A 22,992-nucleotide genomic window follows, 5' to 3' on the forward strand; every position below is an offset into this window, starting at 1 on the left:
AGACTGGCAGCACACCATCAGCTAGTGACAAAGACGCATCCTCTAGCAACATCTCGAGTGATGATAATGAAGATGTAACAAATCAAATTGCTAATTTCACACCTGAGAATAATTTTTTAGAAGAGGTTCGTCGACTCAGGAGAGGGAATCGAGATACAGAAATACGAAATCGCAATACTACAGCAAAAAAACCAGGAGAGGGAGGAGAGGAGGTAGGAGATCCAGGATCAAGGATAAAGAGAAGTTTGAGATCTTGGAAACCACAACTGTGAATGAAGAAATGAATGTAAGTGATATTGAGATAATCAACCTGTCAGAATTTGATCTATCTGAAGAAATGGTCTTATTACTTAAAAAGGGTTTAGGCTTTTGTCCAGCTAAAAAGCAAGACTGGTATATGACTAAAATAGACCTTTTTAAATTTATAAGGAGACTTAAACTTAAAAAATTCTTTTCAAATATACCCGAAAGGAAGAAACAGACAATAAGTGAATTAAAAAGTAACCTTACCATTCAGGAATCAAAGGATACACAATTACTTTTATCAATTACAGAGAGAGAAGATGACCCTATAACTTTGTCTAAACTTATAGAAGACTTAGAAGTAGAACGTTTTCAAACTGAGGGGAGCGGCCTTAAGTTGAAATCAAAATGGATACCACAACTAAACCCAGGTAACACCATAGATGTCTTCTTTAAGGCAGTTAATACTGAGATAGACAGAGAAATAGATACTAGGAAGAGTAAACAACTTAATATCAGAGAAGATAATCTTTCCATGAAAGAGAGATCAGCCTTAAAGGAACTTATGGAGAATAGAGCTATAACCATACGGAGAGCCGATAAGGGTGGTAATCTAGTGATTCAAGATACTATTGATTACAACAATGAGGTACAATCCCAACTTGACAATAATGTTTATTATGAGAAACTTTCATCCAACCCGATGAAAAATCTTATATTTGATATCAATAAGAGAGTCAAGGAATGGTACGATCTTACACTTCTTGACTATGATGAATACATGTACCTGCAGGTGACCTATCCGAAGGCACAGTGCATGTACACTTTGCCAAAGATTCACAAGAGTCGTGACAAACCACCTGGAAGACCGATCATATCGGGAATTGGCGGCCCAACCGAGCATATGTCACACTATATTGATACCTTTTTAAGAGACTATGTCTATAATTTGCCATCATTTATAGCAGACACAAAACATGTTCTGAATTTGTTAAATGACTTTGTATGGGAAGAAGGAATGATACTAGCAACACTGGATGTTGTATCATTATACTCTAACATTGACCATGAACTTGGGATAGAGGCACTTGACTATTTTCTAAGTCGAAGATCAGCACAACTTTATGACCATACTCAGATGATCTTACAAATGACAGAGTTGGTTTTAAAGAACAATATATTTTTGTTCAATGGCCAATGGTACAAACAACGACTTGGGACAGCGATAATACGTTTTTCAATGAAGAAAATAAATTGAGAAATGTGACACAATTGAAGACTTTTGATTATAGACTAAGAGTGCTCGGTATTAATCTGTCTACAAATTAAGGAGGTTGGCCCGATACACCCTCACTTTCAATTTTTTGAGATGGGTAGTAGGAAGCAGGGCTTTTGAACAATTGTTAATTTTTACAATAATGAGTTTGGGAGGAATTCGAGGCAAGTGACAGAAGCATTACTACTGGAGATTGAGAAATTGCACAATGGAAAAAGGCGGGGTATTGCAAATCTTGTATGGGTGGGGGATTTTAATGTTTATCCTTGCAAGTTCAATGGCACTAGGGTGTGTGGAGTACAGGATACCTATAGGAACTGCGTTTCACATTTTATTCATAATGATTATGGTGATTTTTTGAAGAGCCTGCTATACAAGTGGAATTTGTTAGTAATACATGTAACAGAGGAGGGGGGGCAAGAGCCTACCTTTAGAAGGGGTACCCAAGAGACCACTATTGATTATATTTTAGCTTCGGTCCACCTTCAAGGGAAAGTGGCCCATACAAGTACTCGATTCTTGCTTCACAGCGATCATGCCATGATATCCATCCATCTAAGTTTTTTATCTGAACCCAAAGAGCATAATAAGGTTATAGAAGGCATGAACCTGTTTAGGAAGAATGGTCACCAACTGAAGTGGTCACAAGTACAAAGACTAAATGTAGGTCCTCAAATATTAGTTCAAATAAAGGAGCAAATATTAGCCTGCCTGGAGGACAACTCCCCACCTTTATTTTTGGTCACCCAGTTTACTGCCCTACTGGAAAAGGTAAAAGCAGCATTGACGCGAGTGAAGGCAAGAAATGATACTGCTATTACGGGGTGGTTTGACAAAGCCTGCTCAACAGCAAAAAATGCCCTTACAAAAGTTTTAAACATTCAACCTAGAGACCTCTCTATTATCCGTGCATTACGGAAAGATTATAAATTAGCGAGGAGGGCTAGGGAGAAAGATCTTAGGGCTCAGGCATGGGTAGATCTTGAGGAAGCAGCTTTCGCAGGCAGTAGTAAAGAATTCTGGAAAGTTATGAATGCCCCATTTTTTAAAGATATTAATGACCCTACATTAGATATGCATAGAGAGGAAGAGGTCTGGGTGAGGCATTTTGAAGGAATATTTGGTTTAGCAACATCCCCAATTCCATTATTAGCCTGCCCAGAGACGATACCTCAGGGAGGGCTAATTTTTCTCTATTAGAGATAAGAAAGGCATTGGAAGCCTGTACCCCAGGTAAAGCGCCGGGCCCTGACGGAGTTCCAATTGACCTTTTTCAGCAGGACTATAATATGTGGGTGCCGCTACCTACAAATATTTTTAACAGTATTCAGTTAGTAGGCTCACCTTGCTCTTGGAACCAGAGTTTAATTGTTCCCATTTTTAAAAAAGGGGCTCTCAAAAGAACTATCGCCCTATCTATCCTCGACACGACTGCAAAAACTGATGGGACGGGTTCTTCTAGCCAGATTGGGAAGACTGGGCAGAATCCCACAATATTTTTATGACAGCACAATATGGGTTCCGTAGAGGAATGGCGACGGTCGATCAGTGCCTAAACCTCTCCCTAACTATTGGGGAAATATACTAAGGCAAAAGGCAGTAAATTGTATATGGCCTTCATGGACCTAACTGCAGCCTTTGACTGTGTGTCACACTCCAGGCTGTGGTCCATGTTGGAGGGCATGGGTATTGATCCACCAATAATTGGTTTTATACGTCAGTTGTACGCAAATGCCTCTGCCAGTGTAAGGTACGGCAGGAAGGGGGAGTGCACTCACTTATTTTTTAAGATTGAAAAGGGAGCACGACAGGGTTGTGTTCTCGCCCCGTTCCTTTTTTCAATCTACACAAACAGGGTAGAGTCCTCCCTGTCTGCTCTACCGGCAGATGTGCCCAAATTTGATTGTACCCCCCTTCTGATTTTGGCTTATGCTGACAATGCGGTATTGATGGCCAGATCGGGTATAGGCTTACAAATGCTAATCACGGCCTATTCAGCTTTTATGGCCTCCCTTGACTTAAAGGTCAATGAGTCCAAATCTTTTGTACTTGTGGCTGGAGCGGCAAGAGGTGAGAAACATCCCCACTTCCAGGTGTTAGGCAAGAAAATTAAGATAGTAGACTCCTTTTTGTACCTCGGAGTGCTCTTTGATAAAGACCATTCATGGTCTAATTTAGTGGCAGCAAGAGCACAGGGTATGGAAAGGCGCACTAATGCTGTTAAGAGATTCGCTAAGAAGTTGGGTGATAGCGCATTAGACACAATTAAAAATATATACTCAGCCAAAACAAAGTATGCCGAAGTATATGGGGCAGGAGTATGGGGTTTGGTAAATGCTGCATCGTTACAGCAAACAGAAGATTAATTTTTTTGAAACTATGTGTTTTTACCACAATCAGCCCCAAATTATATTTTACATTGTGAATTAGGGCTTCCGTATTGGAGCGATAGCATAAGAATGGCTCCAGTTTTTTTGTGGCTATCACTATGGCGGAGGTCCACGGTGGATTTGACCCAAACCATTATTAAGGATTGTTGTAAACTAGACTATTACAAAAGAATTGAATGGTTGAATTACGTAGAGGTCCAACTGAAAGAGCTAGGGATGGGTGAACTATTTCAGGATCCGGAGACATGCAAAAGGGTCACAAAGGAAAGAATAACGGATTTATTTGTTCAAAGATCCACTAATGCCCGCAGAGATAAGAAACGCATATGCCACTCTTCCATTCTTTATGATCTGGTACCACCAAGAATGGGGAAAGATTTTCATGTATTTATCAAGCATAAACGATGCACAGCATAGGTTTATTCTCTTGCATTTTTGCATGAACATGATTCCGCTATTCTTGGGATATCCCCAAAAGAAATATAAATTATCAGATCTTTTACCCTGTCCGTGTAACAGCCACGCAGCACTGTCAGACCTACATTTTGTATTATTTTACGAGATGTACATAGAGGAAAGGCAAACATTTATACTCCCAATTCTGAGGTACCATAATTTTAGGCAATGTTAGGTAGCCATGTATTTTTTAACAACCCTACAGGCTCAAGTTGTATGCTGCTCTGTTGCCTCATTTTCGTGGGCCTGCTTTAGGAAGAGGAAAAAGTGGGGCGATATTTTATCTTGAGTAATTAATGAATTCAAAATTTTGAATAGTTTTTACCCTAAGTGATTTTATATGAATTTTTATGATCACAGCAAATCTGTTTAATTCTCATTTTAAGCATGTAAATTTGTGCATATATTGTTATTGTTGTGGGAAAATGTTTTATAATTGTGCTTTTATGACCAGTTTTAAAAGATTGAACAAAGCTGTGTGATTGATTGATTGATCCATATCTGTGTAAATTGATATTTAATCTATTTTTGTATGAGTGTTCTATACTTACATGAATGAATTATGATTTGTTTGATTGTTTATAATGCATTAATTTGGGAGATTAATATTCCATGCTATGCGAGAGTCATATTTTAGCATCATTTCATCGTGAACAAGCAGTATTTTATGTAGGCCTCAAATCTTGCTTCTTTTTCTAAAGTGAACTTATGAACTGAATAGTCTGAGGCCTGTGGGAACATTTCATAAAGTTGCCACTTGTGTTCTAACTATCAATTTCTTCCTTTGACATCTGTAGCACAGTTTGACTGAACTTGCAACAAAAACAGATACATGCTAGAACATATGCTTGAGAACTAGCAGAGGGAAAGATGAGAGCATTAACTCATTTACTTTCTGAATGCTACATTGTTCATATGACTGAACATACAATGATTCTAATGAAATTATGTGATTGGATCACTTAATTCTTCCAGATTTGTATACTTTCTACTTACTACATCATCGCATCCTATCGAAGACGAACAATGGGGCAGAGTGGAATGACAAATTTGGTGATGCTCGCGGTGTCACCCTGGGATTAATGAAGTAAAATTTCGAATATTTCAGCACGAGAGACACAGATGTGATAAGATGAGAGGAGATGCTTCTTTGCCTTATGAGAGACTGGATTGACTTGGCTAACCCTCTTTGCAGCTTAAGACTGAGTAGGACATTGCAAACTGCTGGCTGGTATGCTAGCATAGTAGAACTTTTCAGCTAAAAGGTTTGCGTAATGCTACTGTGTCTCTGACGTTACAGCAACAGACTGAAACAGATTTCCTGTCTTTATTGAACTGGAACTGGTCATTTGGAACTCACTGAACTTTCCTAAGTAATATCCTATTGATCTAAATGTTATAGATATCAATGATCTCCCTCAGCTGAGGAAGATTCATATCATTGTCATCCTTGCATCTCACAGTGTCAGTTTTACTTAATGAAATCTAACAAAAATTTTAATTTTAGGATTCAAAATTGGTGTCTTTTAAATGTTCTTTGCCCTTAAATCTGAAATATTAAACTTTGATATTTAACCTAAATCTGCAGATTCTGACTCATTATTTCCTTATGGATAAACCACTTGACTAAAATGTCCTTTCTTTGTGATAAATTGTGTTACTGAATCTAATGAGCATAACATTTGAATGTAGCAGTTATGTTATTCATGGTCCTCATTCAATAATTGCTTATTCCCAGAGTATTCCATTCCCTTTCAGCTCAGAAGAAGATCCACCGGAGGACCAAGGAGGTTTTGACAGGTAACAAGAAGTTATAATAAATGAGAACAAAATAGTTACATTATAAAAACTAAAGGCCCAGCACGCCACTGCTACAACAGTTTGACTTGTAGTGTGTTGGATGGTTTAGTTCTCTGATAAAACTGGGACATAAGGGAGATGCATACCGGGGTCACGTTGATTTACTCAAACCAAAAATTCTGTGATATTTGACTGAATGCCAGGTCTGAAGAAAAGCGACGAGACAAGTGGTGTGAGTATTAATAGGGTTGTGTGATACTGTTGCTTAAATGTGTAACTAGCGGGAATTTGTAGGGTGATATTTTTCTAGTGCTTAATATTTGAATACATTTTGTTGAATTGAAGTTGTTATCAGGTACGAAGTGGCCTAAGACCCTGGATATACACCTAAGGGGGATCTCAGTGTGGCATATGCTGAGTAAGTTTGTCTGCTGTTTCGAAGGTGATGTGCATGAAACGTCAACGGCAGTACCTCCAGAGAAGGGAACTTTGTGACAGTGTGGAATTTAAATCATTGAGGTTTCTCACAGCCTGCATGGAGACTAATCATAAAGATTTTAGGTGCTTGTCGAGATTTTGCTCAAGTTGTGTGAATATCATTTCTGGTTGAATGGAGATCTATACTTTTTTTTAGTAGAGCAGAAAGGAATTTATTTGTGATTATAGTGCTTTTAATAAGCCATTTTGAGATCAGAGTTGAAAACAAGTTGGATTGTGAAGGAGGAGTTAGTTGCTGTGAGGAGTTGTCTGACGTCATAGAGTGTCGTGCTGTGATAGGACGGCTGGTGTGAAACTGTGCTAGGATTGGTTGATAGTGGCATAGTAAACTGCACAGTTATTGGTATCCTAAACGACAACAAGAAAGTACTAAATTAGAAAATTTACAAAAAAAATGTGTAAAGTAAATTAGAAAGATATTCAGAATCCTGAACATTTTAAAGAGTATAAAAACATTGATACGTGGAGATGTGCTTGTACCTACTAGAGATGGGGTACTGATCCCGCCCCAAGTCCCGTCTGCTTACAAATGACCTTAGAGAAAAGTTATCATACATGCACATGGTTAGAGAATTGGATTAAGTTTACTGAGAAAGATGGACCTTTAGCTTTTCCTCACTATGGTACATTCAATGTATGAATTCTTGAAAACGTGAGGAGACAGATGAATGTTATTAAATCACCTCCAGGACCTATGAAATTCGAAGCCCTCGGGGCTCCCATCAGAAGGAAACACTGAAATATCAGGGAAGATATAAGAACTAAGGGTGGGTAGAGTTCGCGGAGTCCCACTACGCGGAAATCCATGGAGTTCAAAAAAACTCTGCCACATTACATGGAGTTCGGGGCCGCCCGCTCACGTTGCAAACACGGAGTGTGTCTGCACTCCAAACTCATGCAGGAACTGCACGGTGTGGTTCTGAAGTGCACTCACATTCTACATCATGCTCAAACACACCACACGGTCCGCATGGGTGCAGCCTTCTCGTTTTTCTCTCTCTGTTATTGTGCTAGGCCTAATTTTGTATCTCTTGTTAATCTTTGCCATCCTCCTACTTTATTACTTTTCTACCCCTAATTTCTACTTTTTACAATAGTGTGCATCTTTGTGTTTGTGTATTGCTCATCCTGTACCTCTATCAATATCTTTTAATCGACATATACTTACCTCCTTTATGCATCTATATACTTTCAATGTACTTATGGATCTATATATTTATCACTTTCTTCTCTCAATATATCTTCTAGCCCAACATTCTGACTCATCTCAAACTTCTTTCTACTACTCATTCCAATGCACTGCCCTATTTCTCACCCTATACATCTATCAATATATCCTCTACATCCACTCTCTCATTTATCCCAAACCCCATACCACTACAGTGACCCCCAAAATAACCCTTTCTAGACTCTCCCCTACTCTAACCCTAATTCCATCATCTGTCACCTCTTTTACTATACCGATCCCCCATAACAAACCTTTCTAAACTCTTCCCTCTGACTCTTTCCCTCCACAACCCCTTTTTACTCATACTACTGCTATGACTTCCCAAAAAAATAATAATATCTAAATCCTTCACAGCTGAGGCAGTGCTGGGCCGACATTCTCGACAGGGAGCAGGACCTGCTAGGCATCGAGAATCTGGGGCTCGGTGAGTAATAATTATTTGTTGCTTTTGTGTTCTACAAATCTAAAAAAAACAAATCAGAATAGCATGCTGCTCACACTCAGAGGTAAGTTATGTGTTTAGTAAAGTTTACGGTGGTGTATTATTGTGTGACCAGTTTCTACTTTCTGCTAGGCAGGTGCTGCTACCTAATCACATTCATCAGGCGCTCGCTTTGGCTGATTCATTAAGAAGCCATTGCAGACTGTTTCTTCTGTCACTATAGTGAATCACAAGTAGGCCGTTCTCCCTGTTACTTTGTTTATGGAGCTTGTACAGTTCCAGGTTATTTAATTGAATTTACAGTGATGATGTGAAGGATGCATCTATGCATTGCATAAAAAGGAGACTGAGTTGGCTCATCAAGGGTGTTGAGAAATGAGAATAGAATTACATCAAAGATCATTAACTGCAATATGCAGTTTTTGTTAAGGCGACTTGGAATATGGATTTAATGGCAGTCAATAGACACGAGTCGAAAGAAACTAGTAGTACTATAGGTGATCTGTTTTTTGTGGAGATTATCAGAATCACTAACCTATTTTTATTTATTTTTCTAATTTCTTTCATCAGCAGCCAAGGGAAAGAAGAGGCACAATTCCGAGGGTCCGGGGCAAGCTGGTCAGCTGGTGCCGACTGCCAGCACCGCTGCTAAGGGCTCTGCAGATCCCAGTAAGTTCTTTTATGATTGTTGCGGACTTCTTAGGACAGAACTGTCGAATCTTGGGGTATTTAAGTGTATTGGAATGCTGGTTCTATCTATCGTGATTCATGAAGATTCAGATGGCAGGCCCAAGTAAACTAGTATTTTAATTTTTTTTTAAATCACCATATATGTTTGTTCAGCAGGCTTTCCTACCACAGTTAATTTCACGAGACAGTGGCCATGTTCATCCTGGACCCCACGTCCCTCAGTGTAGTGTGCTGCAGACCCGTAAATTTCAAGTTCATTTATTGTTACAGTACATCACCAGTTTCCAATGACTGTGTAGCAAGGCAGGAAAAAAAAGTATGAGGTCCCACTTGCATTACATTTGCCACCCAACCCATAGGTCTTTCACTGAGCGTTATTCCATGCCTGGCTTGTCTAACTTTGTGAACCAACCAATCAAATGCCCAGAGTGATATTTTGAAGATACGATCTAACTGAGCTGTAGTGCTGCATTGCTGTTGTATTTGGGGTTGCATATCTGAGATCTAAATTATGTGTAATGTTTTATATTCTAGCCACACAGAACTTCAGTGATGCCAGCTCCATTGGAGCTGCAGGAGGAGATGCCGACAGCGCCATGGCAGAGGGGTGGCTTCCATGCGAGAGGTGCTGCGGTCCAGGTGTGCATACCTGGGCGATCTTTGGAGAGGAGGAGGTGGCAGCATTTTTTTTTTTTACAGTGCCACCTCCTCTCTATGCTGGCAGCAGGTGGCTGGCCCAGTAGCAGCTACTACCTGCGGCAACTTCGGCAGTTATGGGGGACAGTGCGCCAGTGTGTGTGCAATGAGGTTTGGTGCACTGCCCAGCAGCTGAGGCACGGCTGGGCTGGCATTCTCGACAGGGAGTAGGACCTGCTAGGCATCGAGATTCTGGGGCTTGGTGAGTATTAATTATTTGTTGCTTTTGTATTCTACAAAGCTAAAAAAAAATCTGAATAGCATACTGCTCACACTCAGAGGTAAGTTATGTGTTTAGTAAAGATTACGGTGGTATATTATTGTGTGACCAGTTTCTAGTTTCTGCTAGGCAGGTGTTGCTATCTAATTGCATTCATCAGGCGCTCGCTTTGGCTGATTCATTAAAAAGCCATTGCAGACTGTTTCTTCTGTCACTATAGTGAATCACAAGTAGTGTGTTCTCACTGTTACTTTGTTTATGGAGCTTGCACAGTTCCTAGTCATTTAATTGAATTCACAGTGATGATGTGAAGGATGCATCTATGCATTGCATAAAAAGGAGACTGAGTTAGCCCATCAAGGGTGTTGAGAAATGGGAGTAGAATTAAATCAATGATCATTAACTGCAATATCCAGTTTTTGTTAAGGGGATTTAAAATATGGATTTAACAACTGTCAATAGACTTGAGACGAAAGAAACTAGTAGTACTATAGGTGATCTGTTTTTTGTGGAGATTATCAGAATCACTAACCTATTTTTATTTATTTTCTTATTTTGTTTCATCAGCACCCTTAGGATAGAACTGTCGAATCTTGGGGTATTTTGTGTATTGGAATGCTGGTGCTGTCTATCGTGATTCATGAAGATTCAGATAGCAGGCCGAAGTAAAATAGTTTTTTAAATTATTTTTAAATCACCATATATGTTTGTTCTGAAGGCTTTCCTAACACAGTTAATTTCACGAGACAGTGGCCATGGTCATCCTTGACCCCTCCCCCCCGCTCTCAGTGTAGTGTGTTGCAGACCCTTTAATTTCAAGTTCATTTTTTGTTACAGTACATCACCAGTTTACAATGACAGTGTAGCAAGGCTGGAAAAAAAAGTATGAGGTCCCACTCGCATTGCATTTGCCACCCAACCCCATAGGTCTTTCACTAAGCGTTATTCCATGCCTGGCTTGTCTAACTTTGAGAACCAACCAATCAAATGCCCAGAGTGATATTTTGAAGATACGTTCTAACTGAGCTGTAGTGCTGCATTGCTGTTGTATTTGGGGTTGCGTATCTGGGATCTAAATTATGTGTAATGTTTTATATTCTAGCCACACAGAATATCGGTGATGCCGGCTCCAGTGCCATTACAGGAGGAGATGGTGACAGCTCACTTGCAGGAGGAGACACAGCAGCAGGGACAGGTACTGGTAAGTCACATATTTTTTACAACTACTATGCTCACTAGCTATTGCCATGGCATCGTCGTTGTCATCAAAAATAACTGTGAGGTGAAGCCCCCCAGCTTTAACAGCCGTAGCTGTGTTTGAGTTATTGTGGACTCTTTTATCTGCAATGCAGCAAATTCTCGCCTAATGTACTTTGATGGCTTGGGGGAGACATGAAAGAATGGAAGGCAATTTAAAAGAAATGGCATATGAGTGAAAGGGTGGGTGGGCCATTCTTGTCATGTGCCACATTTAAACATGCAATACCCATGCGAGGTGATTCCAGAACATATTTTATGGTTTTGCATAACAGATTAATTTACACTTGTTCAGAATTTTCCATTGTGAATTGAAAAAAGATGATGAATTGATGATCAGTGTATTGCCCCTCTATTATATATTTTAGGGTCATGTTAGACAGAAGGACAATCCGCCTGGCATTTGATGACTATAAGGTGCAATATTTTGCATGGCTGCAAGAGGCTGTTGGGCTTAGTCATATTTTTACACGTTTTTTTAAATTGGGTTTTAACATTCACATGTTAAATTATATTTTTAAGACTTTTTTAGATTTCCCATACTGTTGTATATTATTGGTTTAATGTCATCATAAGGAAATAACCGCATATCCCAAGTGTATTGTATATCTCTGCATTTCTTATTGGGTTGATTTGCTGATTTTATATTGGGTTGTTAAAATTGTACTTCCTTGTATGTACTTTTATGGCTATATTAGCCGAAATAAAGTTATGATGATGATGAATTATTTTAAAACAGCTCTTCCCTACCTGTCTAATCCCACTGCTCTACCCCCTGCAGTGCAGTACAGAAAATCAAATTTCCTTTCCTTGGTACTTGCCCAGCAAATGCATTTTTTGCAAAATGTGGTGGCGGGCGAGGCTACAGAGTTAAGTAGGAGTAAGTGCATGATTTGAAATCAAGTTTGGCATATGGGATACATTGTGACATATGTGCCAAATAAAATCTAGATAATTTGTTCCTTTACCTGTAGTGCAGTCAATTTGATTCATTTTCACCAACGCCTGCTTACAGCAGAGAGGATAATATATTAATATCCGCATTTTATACATGAGGTGTGTGACTGTCGTAGTATCTTATTTATTATTCATCAGCATCTTTTGAAACAGGGAAAAAGAGAAATGTATTTGGCAAAGAGCAGGGCCATTGTAAATAGATAATTGTCAACTACAGCTGCAGCCAGTAGCAAACTAGCAGATGAGCTGGGTAGCAATGAGCATGGCTTCATTAATTAAGCACCACACACAACTTGTACTCTACAATAGCCTATTGTGCTAAAATAAAAAAAAAGGAAAACTAGTAAGTTTTGGCCAATGTGGACCTAGCAGTATTATTTGTGAAATCCACAAGTTATCAATAATGGATCAAAAATGGACTCAAAGTCTGGAGTCGACAAGCTTAGGTTAGGCAACACAAGGCCTCAATGACAATGATGCTGATAACTGATGTTCTTTATTCAATATCTAAAAAACTATGGATCATTTTTAATGCAGATGTTGGTAATGGTCTGGTGTGGGCTACTGCTTTGAAGATTCTACAGGAAGTTGGTGTTGCTTTCACCACATCCACCCCACCAAGTATGTGATCTACTGATGGTGTAAATTAAGCAACAGCTCAATAAATCACACTGCTCGAGGGAAGAGGGTTAGGGGTTTGATGAATGGATGGGTAATGGGATTTGGGGAAAAGTTTGACAATGACAAACACTATAACGCAAAGCCAACATTCATCTGGGAAATAAGCAGCAGCAAATCATTCGCCATAAATCTGTTGTTAGAAGGAAACCAAGGAATGAGTATGACAGAGTACAGATACATGCATTGCAAACAGGCCTTCTGCCCCGAGACCCAATTTACCATGTATGCAAATGTTCTGTCTTCTAGGTTAGGGAGTGAACCCACCCACCCATTTGTCTTAGTTAATATGATTGTTAAAAGAAAAATGATACTGTATTTGAAAATTGGGTGGTGCATATGCATATTCCTTGGGAATGTCCACTCTTTGTGGCCTCTTTGTACTGGTTCGGTAAGCAGGAGTGTTGTTGAGCTCAGCTAGCTTTCGCCTTTCATCCGTGAAGGAGACTAGAAGAAGGACTGTTTGTAAAAGAGAAACTGTATTTTAGAGTCAAGGAGAAGGACAGAAGGAAGGTAAGCTTCATGAGGAGTGTATCAAGATAAGAAGACTCAGAGAAAAATAAACAAGAGGGGGGCTCAGAGTTTCATTTTTGCCACAAGTCCAACACACATACACACAGCACCATTACACCAACACACCCCTCTCTATTCCAAATAGCTGAGTAGTACTAGGCCTCAGACTCTTGGTTTACCTTTGAATTGAAGCCGATACTCAATAACTTCTTGCTTCTTGCGGTTGATGAGGTAAACCTGCAACTCCTAGTCCATGGTACTCCTCCAGTCCTGAGTGACTCCGACTAACCCTGTACGTGACCAGTCATCATCATCATCATCATGAATCTCGAGGACCCGAGCAAGATAGACTTGGAATGCAGTGCACTGCTATTGAAGAACAAGTAGAGAATGAAACAGAATTGCAGTCTTTTGCATAGGTTTTTGTTTGATAACTAAAGTGACTGTTCTGGTGTCCGAAGAACCAGAACAAAAGGAGAACAATCCTGCAATTAATTAAATCTGACTAAGTGTGAAAGGGCTGATCATCACTAATCCTGGGGAGAGTTCCGCTAAGCAGGACTTCACGAAGTGCAAATAAAAAAAGGTGCAAAAAAAACTCCGTCGCGCTACGCGGAGCTCCACAAATGGCGTTGTGCATTAGATAAATGCCGTTTGTGGTGATTTTCCATGCCAGGTGCTTGTCCGCACTATTTACTCATCACGAATGACACCAAGCACAGCGCAGCCGGGCGCTGCTTCCTTTTTGAAGGATGAGTAGATTGTTACTCAAACTGCAGCTTTCTTAACGCGAACGGATGGTTTCTCAACGCAAGCCATTGAGAGCATACAGGACTACTCGCAATGAGAAATCTGAATGCCCGCGTTGAGAAATCTCGCCGGGAGGTTAATTTTCCATGCTCGTGTTCAACAACTTGAAGTTGACGATTGCAAACAAGGAAAAATCTCATAGGGAGGTGGATTTTCCTCGATCGTGCTGCCAGCTTGACATTGACAAACACGAGTTAGGGAAAAAACTACACAAGCTCCGCCTAACATGGAGTGCGGAAAACTCTGCAAACTCCGCGAGCGAAGCGGAGTTCACCTTCCAGACTTAATCTTCACTTACAGGGGAAAAAAATAGGTATCCATCACCAAAGCCCCAAACAATGCAAATCAATATTCATCTTAAGAAATATCCCATATTACAGTTCAACACACACACTCCCTGAGTGTCTACCACCACATGAATCATCAATCAACTAAAATCATCACTCACGCAATCAGTCACTCACCGTTGCAATAGTTGAAGTTGCCTCATCCAATCCAAGGCAAGCACGGGTAGTTCAGGCATTGGGTAGGCAATCATATTTAATGCAGGCAACACATTCAAATTTGGTATTGGCAGGAAGTCCTGTGCATAATAAATGATTTTATGGGGCAACCATTCTAGTTCTAAGTGATGCAAAAAGGGATAGGCATTAGGCAATAGGCATGCGAGGGGGGTGGGCATTGTCCCCAATGTCTTGAAGCAATTATGGTGGCTTCTTCAATGTACACTGGCCCAACGGAATATATATGTGACTCATAAAAAAATGTGGGGCAGCATAAATCTGACACAAAAATAATAACGTTCCTCTAGCTAAGTTTTTTTAATGCATTTTGCAAATAAAAACAATGTTCAACAAAAAAAATTTAAAAGTTCTAACAAGAAAATTTTAAAAGTTCTATTAGAGCACTGGCATACTTATTCCGGGAAGTAGAGTTTCTCCTCAAACTCAGGTGGTTCACCCATAAGTTAGTAAGCTAACACATTTGATTCAGTTTCAGACCAATTGCCCTATTCCTCCTCCTGTGCTGCTGTTTCAGGAATGGTGTAATTGTGTGGCATAAAATGTTGGTTCATTTTGATCATAGTCAACCTCTCCTCAGTCTGAGGCAAGAGACTGGTCCTTCTCACTGTGACGACCACACCAGTTGCACTGAACACAGATTCAGCAGACACACTGGCCACAGGACAAGCCAGATACTTTATTGCCAGCCTGCTGAGCTCTAACCATTGGCACATCTTCCCATACCAATACATCAATGGATTTCGATCCACATAGACCTCTTTTGGATCATCCAGATACTCCTGGAACATCCTGTGGATGGTCATTGACGCTGCCACTTGGTCTACCTGTTTTGCTATTGTCTCTGCACTGGACATGAGCCCTGCTAATTGAAACCAATACAATGCAGAGGTTGGGTCTGGTGCTTCTTTTGCTGGTGTTGCCGGTGTTCTGGTTAATGGTGTTGTTGGCTGCTGTGAGGCAAGACTGTCCTCTCTGGAAGTTGAAGGGGGAACCCCAGAACTGTGGGGTGGGACTCAAAGTTGGATGGTGTGCACAACACTTTACTGCAAAGCTTGTCCAACCAACAACGCTGGAACAGCCACTCTGGCAAACTAGGTGTTATTTGGTACCTTCCATTTTGGGCAGATGGCTGCCATAAATTCTAAAAATCTCACTCCTTCCACAAATGAAAAAGGGAGGAGGTCCACCACAAAATTTTTTGCCAGCGTCCCAATATACAAAGGTGTGGTTGGGTGCTTTCGTTTGTAGGGCCCCTCCTGCCTAAATATGTTTTCTTTTCTTGGGGCACTGACACAGGCGTCTTTGAGAAGTAGATGCTAGTGGTAGACTCAATCTGCTTCATGGTGGTTGGGCAGCCACTGTATGCCACGGTGTCTCCATCATCTCACTCTGAATATTCTTGTGCCATTGTGAAGTCACTGAGATGGATGATTCTACTGGTGCACTGTTGGGGACTGGGTTTCTTTGCGTGAAGATGTCATTCTCTTCTCCCTCAACATTACCTTCCACTGTGATTGGACTTGTAGATGATTTTCCCCGGCTCTTCACACCACCACTACCACATTCCGCAATTTTTTAAAGGTGCTCCTCCCACTTGATTGTGTGGTGTTTTTTCATATGATGTGTCTGGCCTCCAGTAGCATAATGTGTACCAGGCTTACCTTGATGCATACTGCAATGTGCTCCCCCTCTTTGCTAACTGTAAAAAGGTCCCAACTGGGGAGGAGTATTTTTTACCGGGCCACTGTCAATTCCTGAAGATGAACTGGAGGTAGTTGGGCATGTCGTTGATTGCCTCTCTTCTTCTCCTGAGGCAGGGGTTGAAGGGGTTGGTGCAGGTCTCAGCTGGGGCCTTGCAAATATGGCAGCTGGTGGCAATGCTACCAGTGCCACATTCCTCAGAGCTGGTTGAATAGCAATGTCAAATTCAACTGTGTCACCTTCCACCATGACTACCTTGTCATCATCATCATCCCCTTCCATAAGCCTAAGCCTCTCTGGAACTTTTCTTTTCCCTTGCCTCCCCTGTTGTCTCCTAGTCTCTGTCAGGATCCACTCCATGTACCAAAATCATCATCAGAAGTGGTGCTTGGAGTAGATGGTGTTCTAGTACCCTTCCTTTTCCTTGCTGGAAATGTGGAGCCAATGATTCTAAAATCGGAGGTTCAACTTCTTGCTCTGAAGGAAGCACAACATCCTGTTCTGCTCCAACATCAGAAAAATCCATTGCTGTCCACGTTGATGTGTTTCCTGAAAAGATTGTGTACTACGACATGGTCCTGGGCTTAGGCTGGGGAGGTGGTGCTATTGAGGGAGAAGTGCTGTTCTCGGCTTGAACGCCAGAGGCTGGTGCGATAGGCACAATGTTCCTGAAAAAGGTTGCGGTTGGCATGCCAGTGGTGGAAATCTGCCCCTTCTGCTGGTCACAAACAAAGAAGAAATGGAGGCCTCTGGGCAAAGCACACTGGCAGTCTACACAAAATTGTCACCAGCCACATGGCCACAACAACAACCAGCAAGGGGACATGGCCACAAATAAGGATGAACTAGAGGTCTATAGGGAAAGCACACTGGCTGGCTACACAAAAAGGCTACCCGACACATGGCCACAACAATAACAAGACGCAGGAGGTCTGGAAAACAAAGAACACATGCAGGCCTAGGGTGGACACTGACTGAGCAGAAGAGCCCCTGACCACATGGCATAATGATTCTTGAACAGCAAAGGCAAATGGTGGCCTTTGTCAAACACACATACACACACACACAGTGGCCAAACAAAAGAGGCATGGTAACACAGAGAACACAGCATTAATTCAGCAATGCCAAAAACAAAAATTAAAAGGGCTAAAAATGTTCACAACTACACACATCCTCCAAAGGCATTACCCTACCTAAACACTGTTTGCGTGGGAAAAACATGAAAAAAACCTAAAAAATCCACATTTAAGTGTTTTAATCCAATGCCATCCATGGCTAAATGATGTTTCAATTCTATAGATACCACATTAACAGTTGTTTCATATACCCATGAAAGGTACAGGGCCTACTGGCGGGAAGGCTTATTGAAAAACTAGGCCACATAGTGAATTAAATCAATCACTATTGCAAACTTAATAAAAAACATGGGGAAGAAAATGTGCTGAACTGTGCAACATTTTTCCTTTACAAAAAAAGATAAATTTCATGCTAAAAAAACTAGGCACCTACTAAAACTGTAGGCCTCCCACCACAATAAATGTTGAAAATAAAATAAAAGTACAAATAAATCCAGGTTCATGCCCCCAGTCAAACAGACAACACCCCAATACACCAGTTTTTCAACTTACTTGTGATATCTCCAAACCAAAGTCCTTACATCCAATTATATATATGTAGCAGACAAGGAGAGTGATCCTTCCAGTTCCAAATCCCAATGAAAAGTGACCAGGAGAGGGACAAAGCACTGGGAGGAGCCTGCTGGACAGGAACAGGAAGTTGGAGTCTCTGGGGCACTTCCTTCCGGCTTAAAAATAAAAGTTTTTAAATAATGGCTTGTTGCATACAAAAAAGCAACTCCAATGGGCAGTTTGAGAAGATAATCCACTCCAAATGCCTCTCAGCTGCATTCTCAAGCAGAAAAGCTGCTTGATCACTTCATTTGTGATTGCGATGAACTCTAAGAATGCTCGATTGGTGCTGCCTTGGTCGGAAGCCATGCGAGTGAGCATGAAGTCTCGCAGGAACTCTCCAGCAGTGTCAGAAGTCTTGCGCACACTTGCAAGTGTCCTTAGAGTCCAAAAAAAAACCTGAGTGCGCGAACAGTAAAAAAAAACTCTGCTTTGTTCCCAAATGGCAGAATTCAGGAATTCTGTGGTGCGCAGAGTGCCAGAATTCTGCAAACTCCGCAAGCAGAGTGGAGTTTACCACCCGGGGTCAATAAGAACACCTTAAATAGGTATATAGAGGCTGAATGGATGCTCAACAGAAGATGTGGAGAAAAGACATTAGAGAGGGAGCACAAAAGTACCCTGCATAAATTGCAGAAAGAATGCAAGTTGTAGGAGTTTCAAATTGATTAATGTCAAATCCTGCAACTGAGCCTGCTATGCTACAAATTGGGTCATTTGAGGATCTGCATAAATGTGTGGTATGTGATTCAAGTACAGTACATATATTGAGATGAGATTTGCTGTGCAAACTGAACTGTTCCATTTATTGCACTCTGAAAGGAATTGAATTTCCATCCAATGATGAAGACAATATATTTAAAAAGACAAAACAAAAGACTAGAGTTGAAGGTTTATTTCCTTTATTGAATAGTGATAGTTACCTGAGGTTTGGGATTTTACTGATAAATATATCTGGATAATTAAGGGAATGGCTCCAGTAGGAAATACTCTGAAGCCAAATGCAGTATTTCCCCAAATTCCACTGTATAAGCTGAGCCCAGAGACAATTGCTCAGCTCTAAATTATTATATCTTCAATCGGGACCCACTAAAAGAGAAAACTGATGTTACAGAATGTAGACTGATGTTGTCAACTGTGGAAACATGGCAAAAAACAAAAGCCTTGCAGGATGAAATGTCAGAAACTGAAAGACAAGGGTAGATCAAAGTGGGTTGTACACAAAGGCAGGAAGTTGAGGTATACATGGATGGAAGACCAGTTCTAACTGATAGTTTGTTGTCACCTATGACAGGAATCTATCATGGTTCTGCACATGTTGGGAGGGATGCTATGATGCATAATTTCCGACAAACCTGGTTTAACCTTCGATTCAGAGCAGTTGCAGAAGTGCTTTGTCAAAGGTGCGTAATATGCCATTAGAAAAATGTGGGAAAGAAAACCCTAGTCACAATGGGCCATGTGCAGAGATCTGGAGGAACTTTTAATCAGATGCAGCTTGACTTCATTGAGATGCCCCCTTGCAATGGTTTGAAATATGTTCTAATGATTGTGTGTCTGTTCTCTCGTTGGGTGGAAGCCTACCCAACCAGGTGTAATGACAGCTTAACTGTGGCTAAACTACTCCTTAGAGAGCTCATACTGCATTTCGGATTTCTGACCTCTTTGGATTGAGGAACTCCTTTTAATGATGAGGTATTGAGAATGCTCTGTGCAGCATTATAAATTGAGCAGAAGTTAGATTGTACTTATTGACCAGAAGCATCTGGAGTGGTTGAACGTGTTAATGGAACGCTGAAATACAGACTGGCAAAAGTGTGTGCGTCCACATCTCTGAAATGGCCTGATGCTTTGCCTATGGTGTTGATGAGTTTGAGAAGTACTCCTGACAGAAGAACTGGACTGTCCCCACACAAAATCATTATGGGGAGGGCTACAAGACAACCTGCAGTCCCAGCAAATCAGCTAGTGAATATTACCGATGATTTGCTGCTCACTTACTAAGAATTATTGGCTGATGTCATATGTTCTGTGTTTCAGTAGGTTGTGGAAGCTACCACTTCACCTCAGCAGGAGCAGTGCTACGGTGACTAGGTCCTGGTGAAGAAACATGTGCGCAAATTGTGTTGGGAGCCTCATTGGTGTGGGCCATACCAAGTGATCCTTGCTAACACAATTGCTGTCAAATGTGGTGGTCTGCCTAATTAGGTACACACTGCCCACACTCGCTAAGTTCCATGTCCCCTTGAAAATGCGGTATCTGTAGTGGTCCGGTGGTCACAGTGAGACATCCAACTCAGGTTAGTCACACAGTAGAGGGAGAGCCAGCTACTGGGTCTCGAGGCACTGGTTCAAGTGAAGGTCCAAGAGAGTCAGTCCCTGTTGGTATGAAGGGTCGTTGTCAAAAGGACCTGACTAGGCAAAATACCCATCCAGTTGATGTGACGAGTGCAAGTGAAATGCGAGTGATAAGTGGAGACCGTTGGCACAAAAGAACTAACAGCTTGAGGCAAATTCTGACAGAAGGCAAAGTACCCCGAACTGTTATTGAAGTCTCAAGTCAATTAGAACAAAGCAACACTGGTGATGAAAGACCAACAGTAAGAAGGTCAAACAAAGCCAAGGTACCAAATGGAAGATACGCTGCACCTAAATTAGCTTATCTAACAGCAAGCCAATAACTGGGAGAAAGCATATTAATATTTTTGCTTCTAAGATTCAGGCTCACAACAACCACCGTGAAAAGATTGAGATAACAAATGGAACAATAACAAAGCAAAATAAAAACAGAAAGGCCAACAAAATCTGAAGAGACACAATAGACTGATATATGGCACAAAATTTGAAACCTGTGAACTGTAACAAGGAGAGGAAGAAAAAAAGAAACTCACCTAAGAGCTCAATAATAAACTTCTGCTGGAAAAGTAACAAAATATTAAGAATATTCAGCATTCTCTGTAAATTATAACAAAAATCATGAATGAAAGCTGTTTCTGGAGAGATGGAAATTCAAAATCTGGTATTTTTAAAACATAAACGCTTATGTGCTTGCTTGCTAGCTGCTTTTTCTACACGTATTCTTCTGTTACTTATCATCTTAAATGTTCCTCACCCTGTCTACACACAAAATGATGAGAGTGACAGAGTTTTAATTAACACATTAACTGACAAAAATACATCAAGACCAATCTAATAATGATTTCTCTCTAAATGTTTTTATTAAGTCTTTGTATGATTATGTTGCCACTATGAATGCTCGAGATTGGTATGTGTGCATGCAACTACCTACCTCAGTTTCAGAGGGAGTAATCTAGTATCACCTGCCTCTTATGGAATTTCATGTAGTGTAATAACTAGTTTGTTTTATTGCAAAGGGCAATTTAAATAATACTACACAAATGATGACTTGGTATTTTCAAAAGTACCAATCAAGAAAAACAGGAACATTGCACTGGATACACAAACTGCTGATATAATGGGTGAATTTTTCCAATCTACACAAAGTACAGATATATTTTATGCAGACAGACATCATTTAACGTCCTATTTACATAAAGTAGAAAAAGATTACATAATGTAGAAAAAGATGTTATCAACTCAGTTGAAGATAGGCATGGAGAAATAAAGAAAAAGGCTGAAACTCAATCAAACATTCCACCTTGGGCACACCGGGAGGGTGAAATTAAAAAGGGTGATACACAATCTGTAATGGCTCTGGATTGGCAACATAGGGAAAGCTATGCATATTATGACGTAGAACTGCATTTAACAGTAAATTTGCTGGTTTCAGCGAATGTGATCACATCTTCCAAATTGTGGGAGGGTGGGGACTATACCTTGGAGGAGTAGAACCTGTATTCCCAGGAGTGTATTATATCTGCAGGAAAAATGCCTATTATAGGCTACCCAAACATTGGTATAGATGCTGCTATATGGGAATAGTATTTCCCAAAAATTATCATGTGGGACAAACTTAAGGAACCAACAAATTTAAGAATACACGCTTAAGAAGGAGAGTAAGTGCTGCTGGATTAATTGGGGATATCTTTAGTGCAATAATACCATCAGTTGGGTTGATTCTAAATTCTCACAAAATTCAAAAACGTCCTACTGTAGTTGATTGTTTATCAACTGATTCAGCTGGAGGTTTTCTTGACTTGCATTAGACGTTCTTCTTGCAAAAGAGGGCAGAGTCAGCTGGATGCTGAAAGTTCAACAGTCTTGTACTTATATCCCTGATAAGAGCAAAGATTTGCGGGGATATATCAGCAACATTAACCATTTAGTAAAAGCCTTGGGTGAACTGAAGACTGATGGAGCTTGGGAATCAAATGGGAAAGGGTTTACTTCTGTGGGAACATGGTTTTCTACTTTGGGAGGTAGGTTAGTGAGAAAAATACTAACACCCATACTAACTATTGCTACCTGTATATTAATTATAATAATATTTATCAGATTCTTTAAACACATGCGAACAAAGAAAGAAACTAGAGGATTGAAAAGAAGGAAATCAGAAATTAAAATAGAGGAGTGGCAATGTGGTTACTATGATGAATTGAAAGCTCTAGAACAATCTAGGTTAAAATTTATGAAGACATCAACAATGTGTATGTGACATCAGATAGGATAAGTGTGTGATGGCTCAATGCGCCATCAAAGGGGCAATTGACAGAGCAGAGGTTTTCCTTTCACAAAATTTGCTTATTATTAGAAAGAAAATGATTTTGTGACACTACTTTACATTGATAATGACAAATATGTGTAAACCTTCATGTTTCAGAAAAATGATCAAATGTAACTCTGATTTAGATGGCATCGTAAAAGCATGCAGAAATGCTAGAATAAGCTTATGTTATGTACTATGCTTACCTCTGAATAGGTGTGAAATTTAACATATTTAATGACATTGATTTAAGGGTTGAATA

Source organism: Lissotriton helveticus, chromosome 2_1 (genome assembly GCF_964261635.1).
Source record: "Lissotriton helveticus chromosome 2_1, aLisHel1.1, whole genome shotgun sequence".
In the NCBI taxonomy this organism is placed as follows: Eukaryota; Metazoa; Chordata; class Amphibia; order Caudata; family Salamandridae; genus Lissotriton; species Lissotriton helveticus.